This window comes from Xiphophorus maculatus, chromosome 12 (assembly GCF_002775205.1).
Source record: "Xiphophorus maculatus strain JP 163 A chromosome 12, X_maculatus-5.0-male, whole genome shotgun sequence".
Taxonomy (NCBI): domain Eukaryota; kingdom Metazoa; phylum Chordata; class Actinopteri; order Cyprinodontiformes; family Poeciliidae; genus Xiphophorus; species Xiphophorus maculatus.
Window position 1 is genome coordinate 20,342,975 of NC_036454.1, and position 23,111 is coordinate 20,366,085.

At 38.6% G+C, this 23,111-nt stretch overlaps 1 protein-coding gene across 6 annotated transcripts in view; it reads right to left on the reverse strand.

Annotated features, from left to right (window-relative positions):
• mef2c (myocyte enhancer factor 2C) overlaps nt 1-21,514 on the reverse strand; it is an 82,564-nt gene extending 61,050 nt beyond the window's left edge. For 2 of the 6 annotated variants that reach the window (XM_023343748.1, XM_023343747.1), the window contains exons 1-2: nt 21,247-21,514; nt 12,416-12,525 (exon numbers count right to left, since the gene is read on the reverse strand). The gene's annotated coding sequence lies outside the window, so the exon portion shown is untranslated. Of the gene's footprint in view, nt 1-9,226; nt 9,810-12,415; nt 12,526-21,246 lie in introns of those variants that run through there. The other 4 variants (XM_023343745.1, XM_023343743.1, XM_023343749.1 and 1 more) reach the window with 3 other exon arrangements.
• Between the last annotated feature and the right edge of the window lie 1,597 nt (nt 21,515-23,111).

A 23,111-nucleotide genomic window follows, 5' to 3' on the forward strand; every position in this document is an offset into this window, starting at 1 on the left:
AATCCAGTCTGGGCATGAATCTGCATGCAATATTTGTGGCACATTTTAAAACTATACATGAGGTTACTGTGCATATGTCTATATTTCTTTTGCTGTCATTTTACTTTGAAAGAGTCTGACTTTCTTATAATCATTTAAAGTAGAACTTTGAACACTTTGCTGTATTTTTTCATTTCTTTTGTTGGAAGTTGATTTTACAGGAACTCAAATGAATGATCATGAGTGAATTTTTATTTAAAGTAGGTGCATGTCTGTACACATCACAATTCACACCAGGTACATTTATGGTTTGCACAAATCATGTATGCCCCATATGCGTACATGCCTATATGTGCGTGTGCACGCGTGAGTGTGTATGTGTGAAACGGAGAATAGGGAGAGGAGCGGCACTGGGCTTCTGTTGCACCTACTGAGCATTATCCCAAATAAACAACTCATTACACGTGTACTTAACTGAGGGGGAACCGGCGAGCTGTGCAAGCTAATCCCCATTATCGTTCCCAGCGTTTCTCTTCCGATTAGGCTACAGGGAAGAGGAGACCCACAAGGTAGGTCGCTCAGTTTAAGAGGAAGCAAGAAGGAGATAGAAGAAAGAAAAGCACCTGAGTTAACTTCCCAAGAGTACCTCCTTCCCCTACCTCTCTTTCTTCTCCCTCTGCTATTTGCTTTTTTGCTCTTACTTGTTTTCGACCACCTCTTCAGAACTGGGTCATCGGCAGTTTGTGGAGCAGCATTTTGAAGAACATGGGAAAGGGACAAAAAAAACATGTTCTTGCTATGAGAATAATCTAAGGTTTCTTTAACAAGTAGCCTGGTTATCATACTAAGCTGTCAAAAAACACATTAAAAGGAGGAGGCACAATTCCCTGCACAGAGAAAATGGTGGGGGGGAAGCACTCCTCATTTCCAGTGTAAAGAGACAGTCCACCAAGGGCAGCATAGTGCTTTGCAAAGACTCACTCTCTCTTTCTGGCCCACTCATAACATGATTATAAAGCCCCTATTATGAGGGCCAAGATGCAGAGTGTCAGTCATTTAGTTGGAGAATAATATCTTGGGCTAGGATGCAGAAAAGATGACACTCGTTTCTTTTTTTTTATAAAAAAAAAGAGCTGCAGAGGAAAGAGCATCCGAGGGTGATAATGTGGCTTTAACAATTAGATGGCATGGTCGAGGAGTGGTGCCCTTTGAAGAATAGTGGGATTAACCAAGAAGACTGCCATTTGCCTGCATAATAAAGACAGAAAAGTCAGTTTGACTATTTAGTTTAATGTTTTCTCAGCTGAAAAAACATTATTCTTACTATGCTAAAGCTGTTATAGGACTTTACTTGCTGTATTAATCCAGTCTGGCCTTACCATGCCAGTTGCACACCAATATGATACCTGGAAACCACAGTCTCTTCTGGAAGTGTAGATGGTTAATAGCTGTGAATATAACATATAGCAAATTTAGTTGTTTTGAATTGAAAAAAAAATATTAAAATGGGGTCCATCTGGCTAGTTGTTAGCCTGCTACTGCACTGAGCTTTTTTTTATTTTCTTTTTTCTTCAAGTTTACAGCAACATGGGCTTTTTCTAATTTACAAAACCTAGCTTCAATGTTGTTTTGACAATCTTCTAAACATTTTAGTTTAGAAGATTTAGTTTAGAAGTTTTTAGTCTGTATGTTGTATCAGGGCGTTAACTAAGGCTTTTCAGGCCTAACTTCAAGCCCTTCAATGTTTTTCGGTATTTTCTCACACTCCCAATCGGCATGCCATCCTGTTTGCTTGGCCCCTGAGAGGAGATGGGGGGGATGGAGGGGACTGCTCAAAGTGGGCCGGCAGTGGCTGGATGTGACGTGGGGGAACTGGGTCTCGACTGGAAGGGGAGGCTGGAGCCACGACAGGTATCCCCCCGCACTTCCTCGGCTATTTATAAAACCGTGAGTCCAGCGCCTGGCCAAAAATAAAGACAGAGGCCATTTTTATCAGCAATGATGACAGGGGACAAATAAAGACTCCCTTTATGCTCTCCAAACACAAACACACAGGAAGCTGAAAAATACCCATGCACGTAAACAGCTGAAAGTGAAAAAGTCCTCACAAGACAATGAAACCATCTATATTGTCCTAACATGCACACACAAACACACACACAAAGGGGACAAAAGTCAATACCAAGGCTGAACTATTTCTGTAGCAGGACTGTTTAGGAAGTGTGGGCCAGGTGCCAGTATTCTCCTCAGGATCGTCTGGCCTGTCACTGCAAATGGCGCTCTTACACAAATTCATCTCTTTCCTTCTCCCTCACTCTGTCCTCACCCTTTTTCAGTCAATCCCCTGCTCCATTGTCATATCTCTCTTCGCCAAATAAACAAGGTTGTTTGTTTTTCCACCAGGTCCAACCGCAGTGCCAGGTGAAATTATCTGCCGGCAGGATAAAGAAAGTGGCTGTTGTGAGACCACAAGCCCCCCACCTACCGACCCACCCTGCTCTGGACCGGCAAACCTTGAAGCAAAGCACTCGGACTGGAGTTTCAAACAAAGTGCCCCCCTCATTTATTATACATGCAACTACACTGAAAATCTCCTTCTCCAACGCCATCTCCTCTCCTCTCTCTTTCAGTTTCTCTCTCTCCATCTTCTTCACTCTCTTCTCGCCTCGTCCCTCTTCGTTTTCTATCTTTTTTTCTTTTTTTTTTCCCAGACAGAGCATCTATAAAGTATGAATAAAATTAATGACATCACGAGCTGCACTTTGGGAGAGCCACTGTAAGGAAAAAGCCATACATCAAGGGGCAGAGGGAGTCAGGCAAAAAAAAAAAGAAAAAAGAAAAAAGAAAGTTTTTAGAAAAAGGAAGAAGAAAAAAAAACAGGAGTGGGCGGTAGGCGTCGCTTAGCTCTTCCCCACCCTCAGGGTACTTTCATATCGCTGTATGCTATTGTGCTTATAAAGTTTGAATTCTAATATGCTTTTGTTGAAAAGTTTAAATATTGTCTTTTATTTATCTTTTTTTATATATTTCATCTTGCTCACTTCTATTCCTAATTTTTTTTTTGCCTTTTTTTTCCAGCTAGCTTGGTGATGTATGTGGTCTCAAAGGGTCTGTGCTGCACATCATTACATAGTCTGGCCTTTGGTTGGGAATGTCACAGATGACAGTGGAAAGGAACAGTTCTGTGGACTTTGGCCGTACACCATCTGGTTAAGCTGTGTGCTCTGAATAAAAGTGGGAACTCTGTGTATGAGCTGTTGAATATTGTTTTTTCTTTCTCCCGATGAGCCTCCCCCCTACATTTCCTGCCACCAGGGATAGTGTTAAGAGATTTACAAGAGAGTTCCCTTGGATAAGAATGGTAAATTCCCCGATATGATTTCTCGAATATCTAAAAAAGAAAGGAACATAATTAATATTCTTCCCTGGTGAGAATTCTTTTCCTGCACGGAGGAACATACGTGCAGACCTGTGCCGATGGCCGAAATTTTTGTGTTGTTTTGTTTGATGACAGAAGGGCAGATTCACACCAAATAATGACTTAGTAAATTTCCTGTGAATTCAGTGTGCACACAAGAGCTGCTAAAAATACTCTGTACTCTGTAACTCAAAGCTCTCAAGCAGCATGGGGAGCGGTGGTGGCAGAAGCAGCAGCAGCAGCAGTAGCAGTGCCGTGGATTGTGGCAGCCGACCGAGCGTGGGCTTCAGATGGATGTGAGCGTATGTGAGGCCACGACACAGAGCTACCTCTGTGCGTCTCGCCGGACTCTTGCAAAATGACTCGGCTATGTTGCAGTTGTGACAAAGATAAATTACAGTCGTTGGAAGACGTCTCTATGTTGTTTTTTTTCCCACCCTCCTTACTTTCTCTCTCTCTCTGTCTTTCCACCTCTTTTAATTTTGTTGGTACTGGCTCTATTCCAAGTGTGTCCCACACCAAAAGAGGTAAAAATATCTTAGGTGTACAATTTTGGCCCTTTAATACTTAAAGGTCAGGTACAGTTCTTTGAAATACAGTATACTTTCTTTCTCTTCATCCCCACATTAATTAACCCCCTGGAAATCCTCTCAACTTATTCTCAAAAAAAAAATGTGTGTGGTCAAAGAAATAACACTTACTCAATTAGCAGCAATTAGAGGGATTAGGATTGAAATCAGCCAATTTACCCCTGATCGGCCCAAGGCATGAACCTGATTATTAGTATTGTGGTGTACTGAGGATTTGAAAAAAACTGGTTTCAAGTCACAAACTTTTCCATTACACAAATTCTGCCGGTTGAAGTCCACTCAATCAGATCCCAAAGACCTTTTTTTCTTCAATGACTAACACGACTCTATTCCTCCATAACCTGCTACTTTGCACTGTTGGTTAGCTGGCTGAAAGATGACTTCTATGCTTTTCCTTTGCTTTCCAATTTTTGGGGGTCATTAAATATTTAATATATGGTATGGAAACTGGTGCCACCCATCACTGTTAATAAGATATAATTTTAGCAAAAGTAAGAATAACTGTTGCTCTTCTTTCTTTAAAATATTCTCTCCATTAGGCTTCTTTTAAATTTATTAATTAACTAGGGTATTATTAGACAAGTTTAGCTTGCCATAAGAATTTCATATCGGACCATAACTAAACGGCTGCAAACAGAGAGCTGAAGGGCAGATAATGAGAAATTCTTTTTCTACCATATGAACCAACCGCATGTACTTTCATGCATTTTTGCTTAGGAAAAACAAGATAAAGATTGGTTATTTATTCATGATCGGTTGGACTCAAAACTACTATAGCAACAAAAAAAACATCCTGCCGTACATTTTATTTTCTTTAATCCGTTGTCATTCTTAAAAAACTGGAATCAAAACCCGTAAATCAATAACTGACAGAAAATGACTTATCGGTGCAATCGATAAAATTGTTCCCAACAGAAAACTGTAGGATTTTCATGCTCAAGAATCATTTGAACTAATGTATAAACAATTTTGTTCTTATTTACATTTGACTTTATCATTTGAGTATAGATATCGAGGCTTTCAGTATGATGTGTTTAAACAAAGAAACTCTACCTCTGCTTTAGTCTAAATGTTTCTCTTTAACTTATCATTCACTCCCACTAATTTTGATTTTTACCTCCCAAGATTCTCACTGTCCAAATATTTCAGGGAGCTGGCCTCAAGTATGGTGAGGTGTCTCGAGCGTCTCGTTAGGTGGGCTGCAGCTGATGATATGATTGTGTGGTCAGCACTGCCGAGCGCAGACCACCCAGCAGGCAGCTGCTGTAATAATGACCAACAGTGCAGGCAGGAAACAGGAAACAGGATGAAGAAGGCAGGACGTCCTGTTCATCTAGATCGGGGTGCTAAGGATGACATCACGAAAGCGTCGCTCTTTCACGAAGTGCACCTGAGCGGAGGCCGAAGCTTTTGTTGCTCAACTCCTAACTAACCTCAAACGCGTCTGTTTGTCTGTTTTCATCAGCATCAGTCTTCTCAGTCTGCCTTATCAGCCCCTCGCATTGACACTGTTTTCCAGACTGCTCCATCATCCCAGACATCAAATCATTTTCTCTTCAGTGTGAGAAGAAAGGGGAGAAAGAAAAAACAACAACAGGCTTTTTGATTTGAATATACACCAACAACAACCTCGCAAAACTAAGACAGAAAAAAAAAGGCACAAGCATTCTGATGCATGAACACGCGGAGACAAGACGCAAAGTCGAACACGCGCTTGCGCAGACACCCATATACACATACAGACAGACAAACACACAGAACAACAGAACACAAAGCACAGCACAGCCAGAAGTCTACTTTATGCAGAAATATTCTAAAGTGTGTTTTACAATACAATTAAACATCAAAGGCTGATATATTCCTCTGTGATCTTTAACACCCCAGCGAACACACCCATACACCCCCACTACCCACACCCCATCCATCCACTTACAACATACAGAGAAAGTTGCTGAACGTCACTGCTAATTACTAGATAGAGATGGAAGAATGTTTTGAATTATTATGCAAAAACCAGGACATATTCAAATGTATGCATTCAACACATCCAAGAAGTGAATTGTTTATTTAGATTACTGACACTTCCTTAAGTTCTTTTTGTGTGGAGTGATTTTAGGCTTCTATGAAGAAACGACGACTAGGTTTGTGTAAGGCAAAGCTCCATGTGGAGAGAGATTTTGAATATTCTCAACATTAGAGACAAGGAGAGGAGAGTGTGTTGAAAATTAACAAATAAACACATGCTGAAGTTCAGCCGGACACTTTTCCGAGCAATTATAAAACAATACAAAAACAAATGGAAACTGCAGAAGAAGAACCGTGTCTTGAGCATATGACGAGAAAAAAACACACATATGGTTGCTAACAAACAAAAATTAAAGACTTTCATTCGAAATTGAATTCAAGATATATATGTATATATATATATATATATATATATATATATATATATATATATATATATATATAAATATATAAAAAAAGAAAGAGGGGGAGAGAGGGAAATGTACACAGAAGAGACAACTCTCAGTTGTTTCAGGTATTTTTCTCATGATCTAGAGTAAATATAATTCTCCACAATTGACTCTCATATTACCTTTTCATTTGAGCCATAGGGCATGAAGTCCAATTACAGTTTCTCAATATCTCCCTCTAGATCTTGCCAGCCGGCAATCTGCAAATGAATGTTTAACTGTGCAAACTGTGCAAACTCCTTCCAAAATATTTGAAACCATTAGTGAAAAAAAAAACTTTGAAGCACACCAAAAAGGGCGCTATTAAACTATTTGCTTTAACATAAATACATTTGATGTTTTCATTAAGAATGTTTTCACAGATCTGGTTTTCCATGATGAGGGAATCTTGAACTGAGCCTTTTGTGCTATACTGAATGTCTCTGCTCAGAGCAGTACACATAGTGGGGCTTCTTCTAAAAATGGCTAACATGTTACAGTAGTCACAAGTTAACTTTCTCGTTATATTTCACTTTTCATAGGCAGCAAATTAAACTAATGAAGATCTGTCTGGTCACTGCAGATTTTGCCAAAGTATTTTCTTTTTTTTTTTAAACACATGGCAAAACCTTTCAAAAGCTGAAAATACAAAGTGTCCCTTCCCATCACTTAACTAAAGCTCCGCTGAGCCCCTGGTGTACAGCAAAGTGCCCTAACAATCGGCTCAATGCCCCAGCCAATCAGAGGGACACGTGACCTTCTAATCCCTCTCTGTGAGAAGGGTAAGAGTGTATTGTCACTGTTGGTTTTGTGAATCGGCATTCAAAATCCCAAATGATTTGTCAAGAGGTGGAAGGACTTAAGCTAAACAGGAGAAGCAACTGCAGCGCAGGCCAGATAGTGTGGGTGTCGATGCGTCCTCTGATGCAAAAAAGGGCGAGCGCGCGTGTGTGTGTCTGTGTGTGTAAGGGAAGGACAGACAGGGAACCTGGTTTCGTCTTTGCACTCGCGCGTGCTTGTTCGCAGCAGACGTCTGCGTGTGGGGAGGTGTGTGTGTGTGTGAAGGGTCTCTGAGATTACAGAGCTTGGATGACAGGAGTCCTCTGTGTGTAATCGTAGGTCCACATGCGAGTGCTCACCTTCCTCTGAGCGGATTAACCTAACGCTTAATCCCAAGAGAGCAACAGGCCAGAGAGGCCACACAGAACAGCTTCATTGACAATGGTCAGGGGAGGGAAGGCCACGTGTAAGATCTTTGTGACTAAAGAGTGTATATTTTTGATAAAATTACAATTCACTAAAAGAGATGACAAACTTTGGTGGGACAAAATTTTAAAAAATAGCAATTTAAGCTGACCTTTTAAAATAATGTCTCTTAGATGCAGGATACTTTAAACAGAGAGTAAGTGCTTCTTCAGTTTTTGAATTCACGGCAAGAAACAACTGTGCACTGACTGAAGGTATGTAGTGCGCATTACACAGAACCAATAAGCCGTTCCGACATGCTGCAAAATTTGTCGACTTAGGATATTTCCTTTCAAGGGTGATGTTTTACATTTCTATAAGTTTGTCAGAGTAAAAAAAATTCTAAACTTCTGTAAAATATTTTTTTTGAAAAACTGTTTTCTTTTACTTTAAGTATTTACTAAATTATATTGAGCATAAAATTGCAGGTAAAATTCCCACCGTATTTCCTCACATTTTTCTCACAACGTTAAAATATAAGAAAATGTACTTAGATATCAACTTTCCTCACAGTCTTAGATTTAAACGTAGCTTAAGATATTTCTGTATGGAGCCCGTACACTTCTAAAATGAAACAAACAGTGCAGGGGGTTTAATGCAACTCTGAGGTGGCAACCTGTGAAAGTTGGTACAAGTTAATTATATTGTCCTTATTAATCCTCTCACTGCAACAGGTTCAGTTGTGCCACAGGAGACTCAACTGTGCTCACCTTGTAAATATATCACACTCCTTGTAGTGGTTACAGTAAGTCAGTCTCAATCACAAAGTCACAGAAAATGAATTGTTAGCTCAGCCTGAACATCAGTAACACTCTCCAAAAGGACTGATTTACAAAACTGTTCTGTGTGGCTCTGCATAAATTAACACCCAAGTAAGTCTATCAAACTGTGTCCTGCTGCAATATGAAAATCCTTTTGTTGTAATAAAATAATTTAAGGAGAGTTTCTAGCTATATCATATTTGCACTTTAATCCATGAATTGTGGCATGGCATGCTTGCATGTGTATAAAAAGATAGAAATATGCACAATACGCTGAAAATTTCAAGCCTACTTGCCAATTTTTCCACTTGGTCTAAAAGTTTATTTAATATTTTGTTATATATATATATATATATATATATATATATATATATATTCCATCTACGCCTATAGAACTGTTATATATATTATATAGTTGTGTATAATATTTTTAGGAGCGCGCTTCATTTCACTTTATGTGGCTTTGTGTATGTGGACTCGACAAAGCTGAACAAGGTCAACACAACAGTAACATTAACAATGACATGAAATGAAACTCATTTGGCCTCTTTCTAATAGAGCATAACCAGCTATTTGATGTCACCTTGTAATGATAGTACAGAGTTGACACCGGCGGAGGTCACAACAAATCGATACGCGCAGTTAATGTACTTTGTTGACGAGCTGCGCGCGTCAAAATAGAGCCGCTAACTTTCCCCTTAGAAATAAAGATCTCTATATGTAAATGACGCTGCACTCTTGGGTGAGTGAGTGCCAAGTGTTAACGCGGCGGGTACTTACTTTTGTTTGGTATGAAATCTTCTTCGGGATGAAAGAAACAACAAGCGGGTCCGCCGGTTGTTTGGCCCGGCTGTTTGACAGGAAGAGTGAAGCCGCTGCCTGACGGGGGGGGACGGAGTTCGCTGAGACGCACTTAAAATCCAGGAGCGCAACTTAGCAGAAGACGGCGCCGGGTAAGAAAAAAAAGTAACGTACAGTACGTGGTAGGAGTCTGTATAATATCAAACCAAACTACTCTCTCTCTCTCTCTGTCTCTCTCTCTCTCGTTCGCTCTCTCTCTCTCTCTCTCTCTCTCACTCTTACTCTGTGCTCTGTGTGTGCGTCTCCCCCCACCCTCTCTGTGATCGGACAGTATCTTCTCTGGAGGCGGTGAGGACGCTTCGCCTGTTCCCTCCAAGAGGTGCCGGTGAGAGGAGCGGGACTCGGTGTTAGAGGTGGAGGGAGGTGCCAGTGGAGTGCGGGATGTCTGGGAGCCTGACACTGGTGTTGAGAGCGCTGTTTCTGTCTTTCCCTCAAATCCAGACCGAATGTTTGCCTGAAACCTTTCTACTCTCCCACCCTGTGCGAGAAGCAATAATCATTCCCCCCCTTCTCCTTTTTTTGACTCCTGAAAGGGGGCGGTCTCACATTTCCCCACACTACTTTAATGAACGAGGCATGGTTTCTTAATTCTTTATTATCACGGCAGTCCAGACAGAGTGGACACACGATTAACTGCTCCGAGAGGACCACTAAAGGAAGATGATGGGCTCATGTCTATTTAACTAATGAACCAACAGAGAGCGCGTCTGCAGTCTATTTTTAAAAAGCCGCCGAAGTTGTAGTGCTCATTGTGGGAAACTTAGTTGGTTTTTTTTACCCCTTTCATCGGAAATCAACCATAATTTGCTAAACAGCAAAAAAAAAAAAAAAAAAAAGGTTTCTGGACTTTTATATGCCTATTAAATTAAAAGAATACTGTAAAAGTGTGTTTATAATGATATTAGCTGTTATTTAAACTTAAACAAAACATAACTTTGTAAATCCAGTAACATTCATTAATAATATCAATAGATCCATCTGAAGTAAGTACTTAGTTTTGATGATAAATCCTTCTTACATGTTTTATTTGTATGCAGACGTCGGTTTAGCCAAATTCGCATTTATTATGCACTGTAAAAAATAAGTTTCAGAGGGCATTAAACGTTACCAATGGAAATCACCAGACACTTTAATCAAGTGTGTTTGTTTATAAATGCAATGTTCAATAATGGTTTAGATAGGCTCTTTGTTGGAACAAGAACTTAATTGGGTGTCCGGCTAGTTTAGTGATGGCACTAATTTTGAAGTCAAAATTGTAGTCCAACCAACTTCAACCTGGAAATAGTTGTTGCCTAACTTATGCATTGGTTTCCAAAAAAAACATGTACATCTCTTCTCTTAAGAACAGATTGTCTAAGCTTACAGCATTTCAATAATGTGTTTTTACTAGTTAGGCAACAGTTATAATGCCTGAACAAACAAGATGAATATATTAATCTCAATAAATGTTAGAATTTTTGAGCATGTACATTTCAAAAATTGAAGTTTGACAACTTTATTGGCAAACTTACATAACTTGAGCCCTAAAATGCTGATGAAAATCTACCCAAAGACAATATTTGCCAATTCAAACAACTGGTTTTGTTAGTGCAGGGGGGAAAAAACCATCTCTTTCTGGGACTTCAGAAGAAAAGTAAAGTATTGTACTAAATGATTTGGCGTTTAACACAGAGACTGAAAAGTCAAATCCTCTGGTATATCTTAAGGAAAATTATTCTCTTTGGATATAGAAACATTACATACATTCTCAGGTTTTCGTTCCATATATCCAAGTCTTAGCTATTTCATACAGATAAACCTTCACAGCAGACAGTAAGTAAGCAACTCTTTATCCATCCAGCCAAATGATTTCCAAACATCCACTCTATTAGTGTCAATTAGAACAGTAAGTTCGCCACTTGAGATAAGACAGACAGTGCAGTGGCTTTGTGCAGAAATATGTATCCCATAGAATTTGTTAAATAGTTTTATTATTCTCATTCAGTAGTGATTGTATATGAGAGGAAACAATAATAGATTTTGATCATATGTTTGGGTAAGAATGTCAATTTTTGTTTATTGCCACATATAGGCTTTACAAATCCAAACTGCATTTTAAAAAAAATAGCGTACATCATGACACAATACAGTTAAAGTTTCTGGTGATGTTTGACAAGAACATGTATTGTGCTGTGTTTTTCACACATGTCCTGATTTTAGATTTTCATAACACCAAAAACAAACACTGTTGGTCCTGTATAGAATTATTCAGTGTAGCCTTGTCCAGTCTAGGTATAGATGTTGAACTAGAGCTCATCCAAGGCAATCCAGTCTGAGTTTAGCCTTCATCATTGTTTGTCAACTGCAGTGTTCAGCAATAATATATTACAAGGCGTATTCTGTGAACAAAAAAGGGGGTTGTCCACTTCCTAACAACTGGAGATGACCATAAGCAGACTACAAGTTTTTATGCTGCCCCCCCACACACACAGTAGCCATGTTTATATTACGAATATTCACTATATTTGCAGTTGCTGGTTCAGTGTGTAATGTCTCCTGTAAAATATATCTGAGATACCCTGCTATCACTTGAGTTTAGTATTGTATTTTTGCTGTATCAATTCATACTCTGAAATCTACACCAAACACCAAAAGTCCTTCCCATAAGCCTAATGCACAAAATATGAGTCCCTCTTTGCCTTTCTGTGGAGTGTAAGCTGCAATCTTGCCACGTAGTTATTCAAGTTAGGAAATGTGGGGAACAAGGGTTAATAAATAAATCAAGCTGGCTAATATGTTTGACGGATGGACATTACAGCATGTAACTGAAGCCGCTGGTGTCTGATAACTCTGTGTGCCACCTTCACATCACATGACCCTTTAATCTTTAATAGCATTTCCTCTGGACCCTGGTCCTCCATGATAATCAATAAGGAGTAGTCTGTTAGACACCCTGAGTTCATAATGTGAACATGTCAGATATCAATAGCAAGTGAAACAATGAGTACACAGTTTTTACAACCTCTGCAGACACTTTTTCTCCCCCTTCAGACCTCTGTTTCGACTGTGCGTAGACACGCTAAGGGATACATCAACATGCATAGGTGTTTGTTTTTTTTTTGGTTATACCACATTCAGCGTTCCTTCGTCTTCTGTCTTGCTCTCTACACTGTCTGCCAGCAGCTCATTGGAGAGGTCCTTTCTGCACTGCAATGCTTGAGGTTGTCATTTAATGGCACCTGGAAAGAGAAACAAAGTGCAGAGACATGACGAGAGGAAGTAGGAACCTTCCAGTGAATCTGTGAATATACTTTAAAATATTTTTCTCTTGAAATATGTGGGTGGGTGTGTGTGTGTGTGTATGTATGTATAATGCAGGCATCTGAATAAATTGGAGGCTATGGATTGAATACATTTGAATGGTGTAAAATCATTAAAACAATGTGATCGTTAGCTCATGCATATTCATATAGGGGCACATAACTGTAAAACTACAATGAAGGCATACATCCAGCTTTATCAGTGCTCTTACTCTTAATCCAAAGCAGGGAAGTCCCACTGCATATTTAATATTCAAGAACACTGTAGATCCATGACCAAATCAAAATCTTATTGTACTGTGTATTTCAATGTGTATCACTTTTGCTACTAAGCTGAGATATCTATAAAACCTGTGACACATATGTGGTTACAAACAGTTGTGGATTAAAGCGATAGTTACATTTTATTTTTTAAGTGAGATTGTGTATAATAGTTATAAGCACTTAAAATCAATCCTGCAGTCAATAATTCTTTTGACATCTTGAAATAGCACACATCAAGATTAGTTAGAAGTTATCAGCCTGCCCAACAGGAGCCAAAACCAATTAAATATTTAATGTGTAGAATCAAGTTTAATCTCAAAAATGTCATTGTGGTTTATGCAAATGCTTTTTTTTCTGAAAAATTTACCGGTTGTCACATTTGATTTGCATTGAGCAGTTATTTACAGATAAGCCAATGATTATTTACATTAGCAATGGAGGTTGAAGGCATTCTACCACCATTGATTTCCTTTGTGAAACACATACTAAAAGGGGACATTCAAAACATTTCTGATGAGTCTGATACAAAAGTAAAGCAGTGCAGGATCAAGATGAAATAGCAGATTAACTCAGAGATATTTTATTGATTTTTATACTATGTTGCCTTTCAGTCAAGTAGTTACTCTCAGGGGTTTGGGGGGAATCTTTATTTGTTCAGTTGCTAGTAACTGTTTCACAAAGAAGGATCAATGGTAGCATACAGACTCCCGACTCCATTTCTCGTGTCAGTAAGCAATTCGAAGATGACAATAGTTTACAAGTTAATGAGATAGCATTTGCATAAACCACCATGACGTTTTTAAGATTGAAGCTGGTTCAAGAGCTGTTTTAAGAAGTTTGCACTGGTCCTGGCCCCTCTCTTACTCTGTGTAGGCTTTTGCCTCCTTGTCCATATAATCAGGATTCATATGAAATGACGACAATTAGAGAGGTATCTACTCCAGGTGAGATATTAACTCCTTATAATTTGTTAACAAAACCTTCCCTAAAAAGTTCTGAATTATCCCTTTGAATTTTATATACTATGTCAAACTATTTTTAATAGTTTTTTTCCACCTGAAACTTTCTTGGCCCAGATCTTCCTTCCCTCCTACTCCTATAAGGCTGCGCTTAACATACAGAGGAGGGAGTGCGAGAGTGTGTTCAAGTGTGGGTTTGACAGTCGCATCAAAGCCCGATGGGGGAAAATAAAATTTGTTTTACAGTTTGCCAACACAATTATGCAATTACAATATGTCACAGCATGTACACGCACTCCTCAGGCCATCAGCTAAATGTAGTTTACTGTGAGGTTTGGCATGTAAAGAGAACAGGGGAAACTGCAACTGGATGTTAAGTCAGACACATAAGTGCGGTTTGCTGATATTGATCTTGCTTGGATTGTTTCTTAAGCCTCTCCTGGCAGTCACTTTACAGCCTGTGTCACACACAGATGCTCTGACACACACACTCAAACAGACGCGGAGTGGTTCATCTAAAAATGCGTGTTTTTGGTAACAGAGAAACAGGGAGAGAGGGAGGAGGAGACAGGGATAGGAATGCCTCTCTTCAAGCAAAAGATAAACACAAACACATTTCCAGGGCAAACAGGAACAGCCCGGGCTCAGTGCAATCTGTTGTCGATCACGCTCACGTGAAAATACAATCTGCCTGTCACAGTCGATGATGTTGTCAAGCACTCTGCCTCGCCGCTCCTGAGAATTAGCCGGCTATCACAGAGGCTCTGGGAGACGAGCGGAGTATTTGTTGTATGTCGGATATGTCTGAGGATGCTCCCAGCTTTACTTGGTATTTACAGGTTTCAGTCGCTGTTTCCTGCGCTTGTTTCCCTAATGAATTTTGGAGACGTTTGGTGTTTTGACAGTAGATTGATGCTACATGATGTGACGACCAAAGCCTTCACGGTGGGGACAAAAAGACCTGCAGGCCATTTTACCTCACAGGCTCAGCTGAGAAGCTATAGATTTCCCTTTTGCACATGGGTTTGAATATTGTTGCATGCTTTCTTTCTTACTTTTAGAAGATATACTGTATGCGTCTGAGGGGCATGAGGAGAGATAATATTTTTAGTCAAGTGTCTGCATATTATTCAGTGTAAAAGCATGTGTAAAACAAATTTTATTCTAAAATTGTATTCTTGAGCTTTATGAAAATGTATCATTTTTGGTTTAATATTTTCAATTTAATTAGGTAGTTCTTAATTTTGTGCAAGGATGAAACACTTTTTGATTGAATTGTCTTTTATCCATCCTGTTAAATTTAGCATACATATTCAGGACATGCTCAACCCAAACATCTGGAGAGATATCCCCACTTTAGGAGTCACGTCACACTTTGCAGAGGAGAGAGAATTCCTTTTCTCTGCTTTTTCTAATTTTATTAGCTTGCAAAGCCTTGTATTTAATACGATTTCAAGCTCCTTATTAATAAGATTGATAAGAAAACTCAGAGGGTAACATCACCAGTAATTATGCTGCTAGAAATTCTACCACTGTATATTATAATTAGAGGAGGAAAGGTGATAAAAATGTATTTTGATTCACTCAAGTCATGGAAGCACACTTTGCTAATATTAAATGTACGAAACAACAACATTTGTGATCCACTGATTTTCTTTTTTCTTCCTATTAAAAAAAAAGCCAGAGATATTTTTCTATCAATGTGGTATTTATATCTAAAAACAACTATGAATTTAATGTTCTATATTAATTTTTATTCAAAAACAAAGAAGCAATACAGCTATGTTGTATTTGTTATTTTTTTCTTTTTTTTTCTTTTTAACCACAAGATAATTTACCTAACCAAACGTGCATTATTAAAGTAAGTAATTTTTTTGCTAAACAATTAGACATAATTGTTACCATGACTCCAGGACAAATAACAATAACCGATTGTTATCTATTTTCATAAAAAGCTCAAGGTATGTCACACTTTCACAGCATGATAACCTTGAGCAAAAAAACACCATCATTTTTAATACTGCCACAAACAAAAATGCATAACATACATTCTTGCTAAAAAAAAAAATACGTTATTAAAAATGTAGAATACATTTCAGCTAATTTTATTTACAGTCCTGAGGTGATAATTGCATAGAATATTACACAGTTTTGCCTTTCTGCTCTTTATACAGTAACATTGGGAAAGAAATTAGCTAATTGTAGGTGGTTATTTAGTTGTGCTTTCTGTTCCTGTAGCCAGCCTGAAGTGAGCCAGCAGCTGATTCATTCAGCCAGCTGACCACCAGTGCATTACATGTTGCACGTCTGCTACCAGGTGCGGTTTTAAAACAGTAACATAATATCATAAAAAGTGAGATAGCCAGAGCTCCATGACTGTCCATGATTTAAACATTTTCAAAATTTGTAAACTGTTTTCCTTCTAAGGAATAGAAAAGTGTAGAAGTTGCCTTCATTCAGCCAGCTGACCACCAGTGCACAACAACATGAGAAAAAGAGGGCGGATCCACAGGACCTAAAGCTCCTTAAAGTCTGGGATCTGGGAAACCTCTGGATACTCTTGCAGTTTCTCTGGCTTCTCATTAAAAGGACCTAATCAAAGGAAATCAGAAAATCTTAATGGCATCAAATCATTAACTATCTTAATTCTAGTCCATGCTTACTTTCCAAACAGATGCATTACTCCATGATGAATATATATTACAACTTTAACTTAAAAATAGCCCATTTAGAGAATTTAAGTGTTTCTTACTTAGATTATGCAAAAAAGAACCCCTAAAGCAACTCCCCCGAAAAGTAAATTTTTTTCTAGTTTGATTTTTGTCATCAAAATCACAGACAGTTACACCAAACGTCATAAAACCCAATGATGACAGATCATGTAAAGAGTTCAAGTATAAACTTGAACACAATAACAACAAGGTCAGGAGGACTTCTAAACTGCAATGGCCACAAGGTAGGCTCTCTCCAAGCTGTGTCACATGGGATTTGCATGTGTTGTATTTAACAAACAGTGTTCTGTCTGTACACCTTTTCTGCATTATGGATGAATCACAAGCTCAACAACAAGCTCTGCTTTTGTTGCGCCCGGGGCTCCAGTTACAACATCAGAACAGCTCTTTGGTCCTGTGACCATGCAGACAGCCTCAGATGAAGCTCTGCCGGGTAAACTGTTGGTCAGGCCTGTTGCTTTTTATTTTATTTTTTTGCTTTTTTTTCCACACCATCATATGAATGCGTGTTTGTACATTCACACACCAAAACATCATTCTTACTTGACTCTAACAGAAGGAAATTTTCCTCTTAATTTTTATAATTTCAATCAAATAAACACTTAACATCTGGATATTTTGAAGAAAACAGAACAAAAAAAAAGATTGGAATTCATATTTCATTAAACACCTGAAGAGTGACTACATATCGATCTGGTTTCTAATCACAGCTCTTTAATTTCATATATAGTATTAATGTGCCTACTGTATGACAGGTGCCATGGGGGAACCATCTGCTACAGATTAAATACACACTCACACTGCAGTTAAGTGTGCAGCCTGTAGGGGAGGTCTGCTCCCTTCTCAAACAGAATGAAACGTCTCAGTTTAGTGTTAACTTGGAGGTATCCCTCGTGCAAAAATAAATCAGTAACTTAAACCATGCATTAACAGCTTTTTAGCAATGCAATTTAGCAGAATTATCATCTCTAAAAACAAGTCATTTTAAATAGAGATTAAATACTTGTTGAAATTATACTTCATACTGCATTCTAATTATTTTCATTTTAATTTACTTGAGATTTTTTCATCCTAATCCCTGACATTGTTGTTTCTCTAACCTCTCTTTCTGTTCCTAAATCTTCTGTCATGCTTTCAGTCTGTATATATCAAGGGCTAAGCACTCTTTTTGTCTCCTCTAGATTGCTTTGAGAGAGAGAAAAAAACTTACTTTCTGTTAATGATTTTTCCTCCACTTTGAATGGTTGGGAAATAATTCGGTATGAGCCGCTCCGGAGCAGGCACAGTTATTTCATTGTTCTTGCTGCCCTTTCTCTAATTGTGCTTAGCAAGGGGAGATGCTGGCATTCCTTTTGTTTTTTTGGTCTCAGTTCAAGGAGTGCCCACTAGAATTTCCTGAAGTTGTGTAAAAAAAACTGCACATGTCAAAGTGTAGGGAGTGCAGAAATGGGAGCGAGATTATATTTGCACAGATAGATGATGAGTTAAGATGCATAATTATCCTATTGAAGTTTGTTTCAAAGTCCAATTTTCTAGCACACACACTAGTCACTGACGATGTTCATTGTCCCTCACTCTTGTTCATATTGTGCTTTGAGACTTTATCAATAATGTAGTTCCCTACCTATTGACTGGCCAAATGACCAAGAAACATTGGTTTCCATTGCATTCTTTACCAAGTACAACATTTGGCAGGGAGAATTTAAGGTTATTTATTGTATGGGTTTGCCTTCTATGGATTGGATATGCTCTCACTCTGACTGCATATGGTTAATATAATTTGGGACAGTGGGAGTTTCAGAGTGCCTAGTTTCTAACGTTGGTCAGTCATAATGTAACATGTAAATGCTAAGATCTAAGTTTACCTGGTTGAACATTTGCATTTCAAAACTGTTGAAATAGTTCAAACTAACCCAATCTATGGTTCAGTTTAACTGGTAAGAGTTTAATTGGTAAGAACAAAAATAGACCATCACTATATTGCGCCTTCTTGGGGGATGGGGAATAGGAGGCAGTCTGTTTTATGATCAACACAACTACAAATGTGAAGGTATGGGATATGTATTCTTTATAAGGAGTAAAGTGCTTTTGAGGGCCCCCTGCTAGCATGGAGGGCACAAACTCAATTATATCTTTGGCTAGCTCTGGACAAGAGCACTGTAACTGCAGATTTACCCTGCATCCATCTCAGCTTTTTCTGTTGGAGTGATGTGATCTTTGAAGATTGACTCTGCATTTGCTTCTGCGTCCATGAAAAACAGGATTGGTTCTAATTTTGATAGTTGGTTTTGCAGAGGAGATGAGCACAAAGCTGCCATGCAGATGCAGTGTAAATGCTCTCATTGACTACAGTGGGTGCACATTTACTGCAGAGTCTGTTCCGTGGCAGAGCAGAGACGCAGGCAGTGTAAATTTGGGGTTAGACTCTTGTTGCTAAAACTGGAGAACTGGCAGTTTTGTGATATTATTTCATGGTAACTATTAAATGTAGTTTGTTTTAACCACACTGAAAACTGCTACCTTGCGCTAGCCGTATATGCACTACTTCAGATTTTTTAAGAGTTTTCAGTACATGTATATGTTATTTTGTCCTATAAAATATTCAAATCTGACTCAGTTTATAGAACCAAAGAAACAAGTTCTAGCCACATTAAACTAGTAATTAGGTAGACGTTGTGCACTGAGTAACATTTTTTTAATGGACAACAGTGTTCAGAAATCTGTCTGGCATAGCATCTATCTATCTTTCCTCCTTTTATTATTTCCCTGTGCCACAGAAAGGTTTCTAGTTTTCACTGTTTCAAAATCCTTTACTCACAATGACTTGGCATATGTTCTTCCTGCAGCTGTTGACCTCTGCCAATTCTACGGACAATTAAAGATCATTTGGTGTGGATACACAATTTCTCCCACACAAGCATCAGATAACATCTCGCAGAGAAGAAAAGGGAGCGCAGAGGAATAAATGTGTCTAAATGAGGAATCCCCAGCTCATGTGTGCGATTGTGGGGCCTATAGCGGCCACGGGCTCCGGCTTGTGCTACATGGTGGAGCTTGGCAGACGAGCGGCACCGTCTAAAGCTCTTTGTGCCTTCAGGATCACCCTCGACTCATTCTTATTCATACATGATCAGAGGGGAAGCAGGCAATTGAGATTAGCCGCAGATCAAAAGAGCCGCCTAGCTCCAGCGCTTGTGTTTTGTAGATTCAGGCGGCCCCAGCACACAAGCAATGTATCGCGGCAGCGGAGCGTCATACTGTTTTCTGGCCTCAGCTCCGCTCAGAGGGGCTAGAAGGAAAAGGAGTTATCATACAGGAGGACATAACGCTGCTGGAAATCTCCCAGAGTTAAATAACAAAGGGAAGAGCAAATAAAAAAGGCATAATGTGAGCAAAATTACTCACTGTTTCTGTAAGCCATTAATGCATCACAACACCATGCTTTCCATACCACTGCTATCAAAACTGCTCCCATATGTGCAATAAGTCATGGTACAGTTGTCATTTGTTTAAAATTGAATGACTGACTGAATTCAATGAAATACACTTTTTCCAATGACGAAAACATTGTAACCACAAAGCATCTGGATTAACTTCATCTATAATACAATCAACTGAAACAGCAAATTAAACAACTGCTTAAACATTCACTTTTTTGCAATTAAATTAGTGTGAGTAGAAAATAGATATAACATCAAATTTCTTTAGGAATTTAACCGAGTTACACTTGGTGAGCATACCAACTAATAATAATTGGATACACACATTATATCACTCTTCCGCTACCAATAAAAATAAATTGGCACCCTGCTCAAGTTTCTACCTTGCTACATCAATAACTAAAAACAAGAATTAAACCAGTTGCAGAGCTTGAAAGCAAGCTGACAGGATGAGGTTACTTTCAAAGGCAAAAAGGCAACAGTGTGAGAGCATTCACCACCCTACAGAGAAAGAAAACAACGCGTTTCCTCAACTCTGGTGACCATCAAAGCCAGGGAATTCAGAGCTGGTAAAGCTAATATGTGAGGGCTAAGCAGTTCCCGTAAACTGGGTCAAAGTTTCTAAGGTTCTAAATTTTTGGGAATTAGTGGTTCTCCATGAGGAAAACAAATGAGAAAATGATATACTGCGAGTTCTACTTGTATGAGTTGGCAAAATTGGTTTGGTATGGTTTGGTGTAATAAGAAGAATGAAACAGTTTTAAACCTAACAAAACTCTAAGTGAATTAATGTTTTTGTTCCTCTCACTAACTTTTCAAAGTCTTATGCAAAATATATATTTGGCACAAAACAAAAAGAGATTGGAGACTTCTGTTTTGTGTGGTCATTTGCAAAACAAACTACATATATGAAAGTAGCCTAAAGTTCATAAGTGAAACTTTCTCCAAATTATTGCTTCCACCTTAGTTGAAATCAACTGTTGTTCTTAACTGTCAGTCTGGTGAGATAAAATCTACTTTAGTTTTGGAATAAAATAGCAGAACAACATCAAAAGAAATTTTAGAACTTTTTGAACAGAGTTGAACCAATATCAAAATCACAGCTTAATCTGTTACACATGTTTTGAACCGGTCTGCCATGTATGGCCTAACATCCTGGAGGGTACAGGGTTTTCCACTGACAGAATGACATTCAGACAAGATGGGGGGGAAAGGAAAGGAATAGATTGTTCTGTGAAAACTCACCCGTGCCTTTTCTCTGCTTCCCCAGGAAGTTACACCCTGCAGAACCAGCTGAGGCCCAAATGTTTAAAAAAGTAGAGAAAACCTGTTTGAAAATCTAAACAACAATAAAGACTGTTAAAAAAATAATTACAGAAAAAAAGAGAGAAAAATTAGTTTAAGTTCGATGTCCTGCATGAATTAAAGCCAGACCAGCTGGCTTTGAAAAGAAACCCCTATTTGGGTTGTGTGTTTGCCCCCGATCTCTGCCTGGACTGAAATCAGGTCTGCTTCTTTCCGACCACCCTGTGCCACTGTCCCAGCTAAGTGCACCTGCCCCTATCAGTCTTGCATAAATTTAGCCTTCCGACGGATCAGTGTCACTTGTCGGCACTGGCATATGTGCCCTCCCAAGAATCCTGCAACCTTCACATGGGCAAAAAAAGACTACCTTTGTCCCTTCACATGCAAAGACTCATGCCTGCATGTGCGACTTTGTAAACAAAGCTCCTAATTCTAAAGATTAGTATGCATGCTTCATGTATCTTACAGAAAATCTCTTCATCCTGTGAGCAAGCATTCTACATAGATGCTCTACTATAATAAGTAAAATAACTTGTTTGAATATGAGTAAATATTAAAGTAAACATTTTATTTGTGTCAAATATGATGATCTAGGATGTTCCCGCTCCAGAACAGGATAAATATAAATACATTTGGATGTGACAAATAATCCTGCCCCTTTCATAACCGGAGTCAGTGTACTCTATGTGAATCATAAATAAATTAACCACTGGAAGAAATTACTGAGCATTGATAGCATCTTGACAAATATCAAAATACCAGGTGCACTGGTATACACCTATAATTTAGTAATTATAAGCTCATTTATCTGAGTATATCCATGACTAAAATCCGCCCACACTCCTGCTTTTTCTAAGCACCATAATGCTCAGAAAATGTTGTTTTGTCATTATTGCCAGATAAAAATCGTGTTTCCTTCCAAAGAAAAACTTTGGTTTCCCTAAGCTGCTGGCATAGTGACTTTAAGCCATTTTTCCATCCTAATGACACATTCAGTAGAGTGCAAGAATCAGCAGGCTTAAATCACAACATCTTCTGTGCACATTTGTGTGTTAGCTAAAATTGTTGTGGGGGTGGCACAGAGGTAATTGTAATTTTATCAAATAATTTCCAGTCACGCTCAAGTTATCTGTTGCCAAAATCTCTTGTACATAATGACACAGTACAACTAAATTAGTATGTCATATGTCCCTCTTAAATAGGTTGACTGTCTTAAGTGGAGATTGATGATATTAAGGAAAGATGAGCAGAATATAGATTAGTATTTTCCCAGAAAATATCCAAAAGTGTTGATCTAGAATGAGGGCGAATGACGCAGTGGCCACAGGATGATCGGTATTCACACTTGACAGTGGAATTTTGTTTGTATTGATCCACTTGTATTGCTTACATGTTTCTGGGCAAAGATAATAAACTAATCAGTTTTTTAGGCCAATTTCTATTACCATTACTACCTTTACTCCTGCAGCATGCACTAGCCAGTTAATGTTTGCCCTTTCTGGTATTTTTGTGACCTCATGCTGGACAGGAATTGAGTAATTTTTTGGACAGGAATTGGGCGGGAAGTGGATCGATGGTCACAGTTTATTTAATCTTGTTAGGCTTAAAAAAGGAGGTATTTGGTGTGCTGATGAGACAAAGTAGCAGAAATCTTGTGTATGTAGTGGTTATCCATTTTGAGGAAAAACAATGGATAACCTGAAATCAAATGAGAGATCTGTGCCAGATGAGAATCAACTCTAATAACATATATGAAAGATAACATGTTGTTTCGATGTCAGTGGCTGACTTCTAAGGAAGCAGCT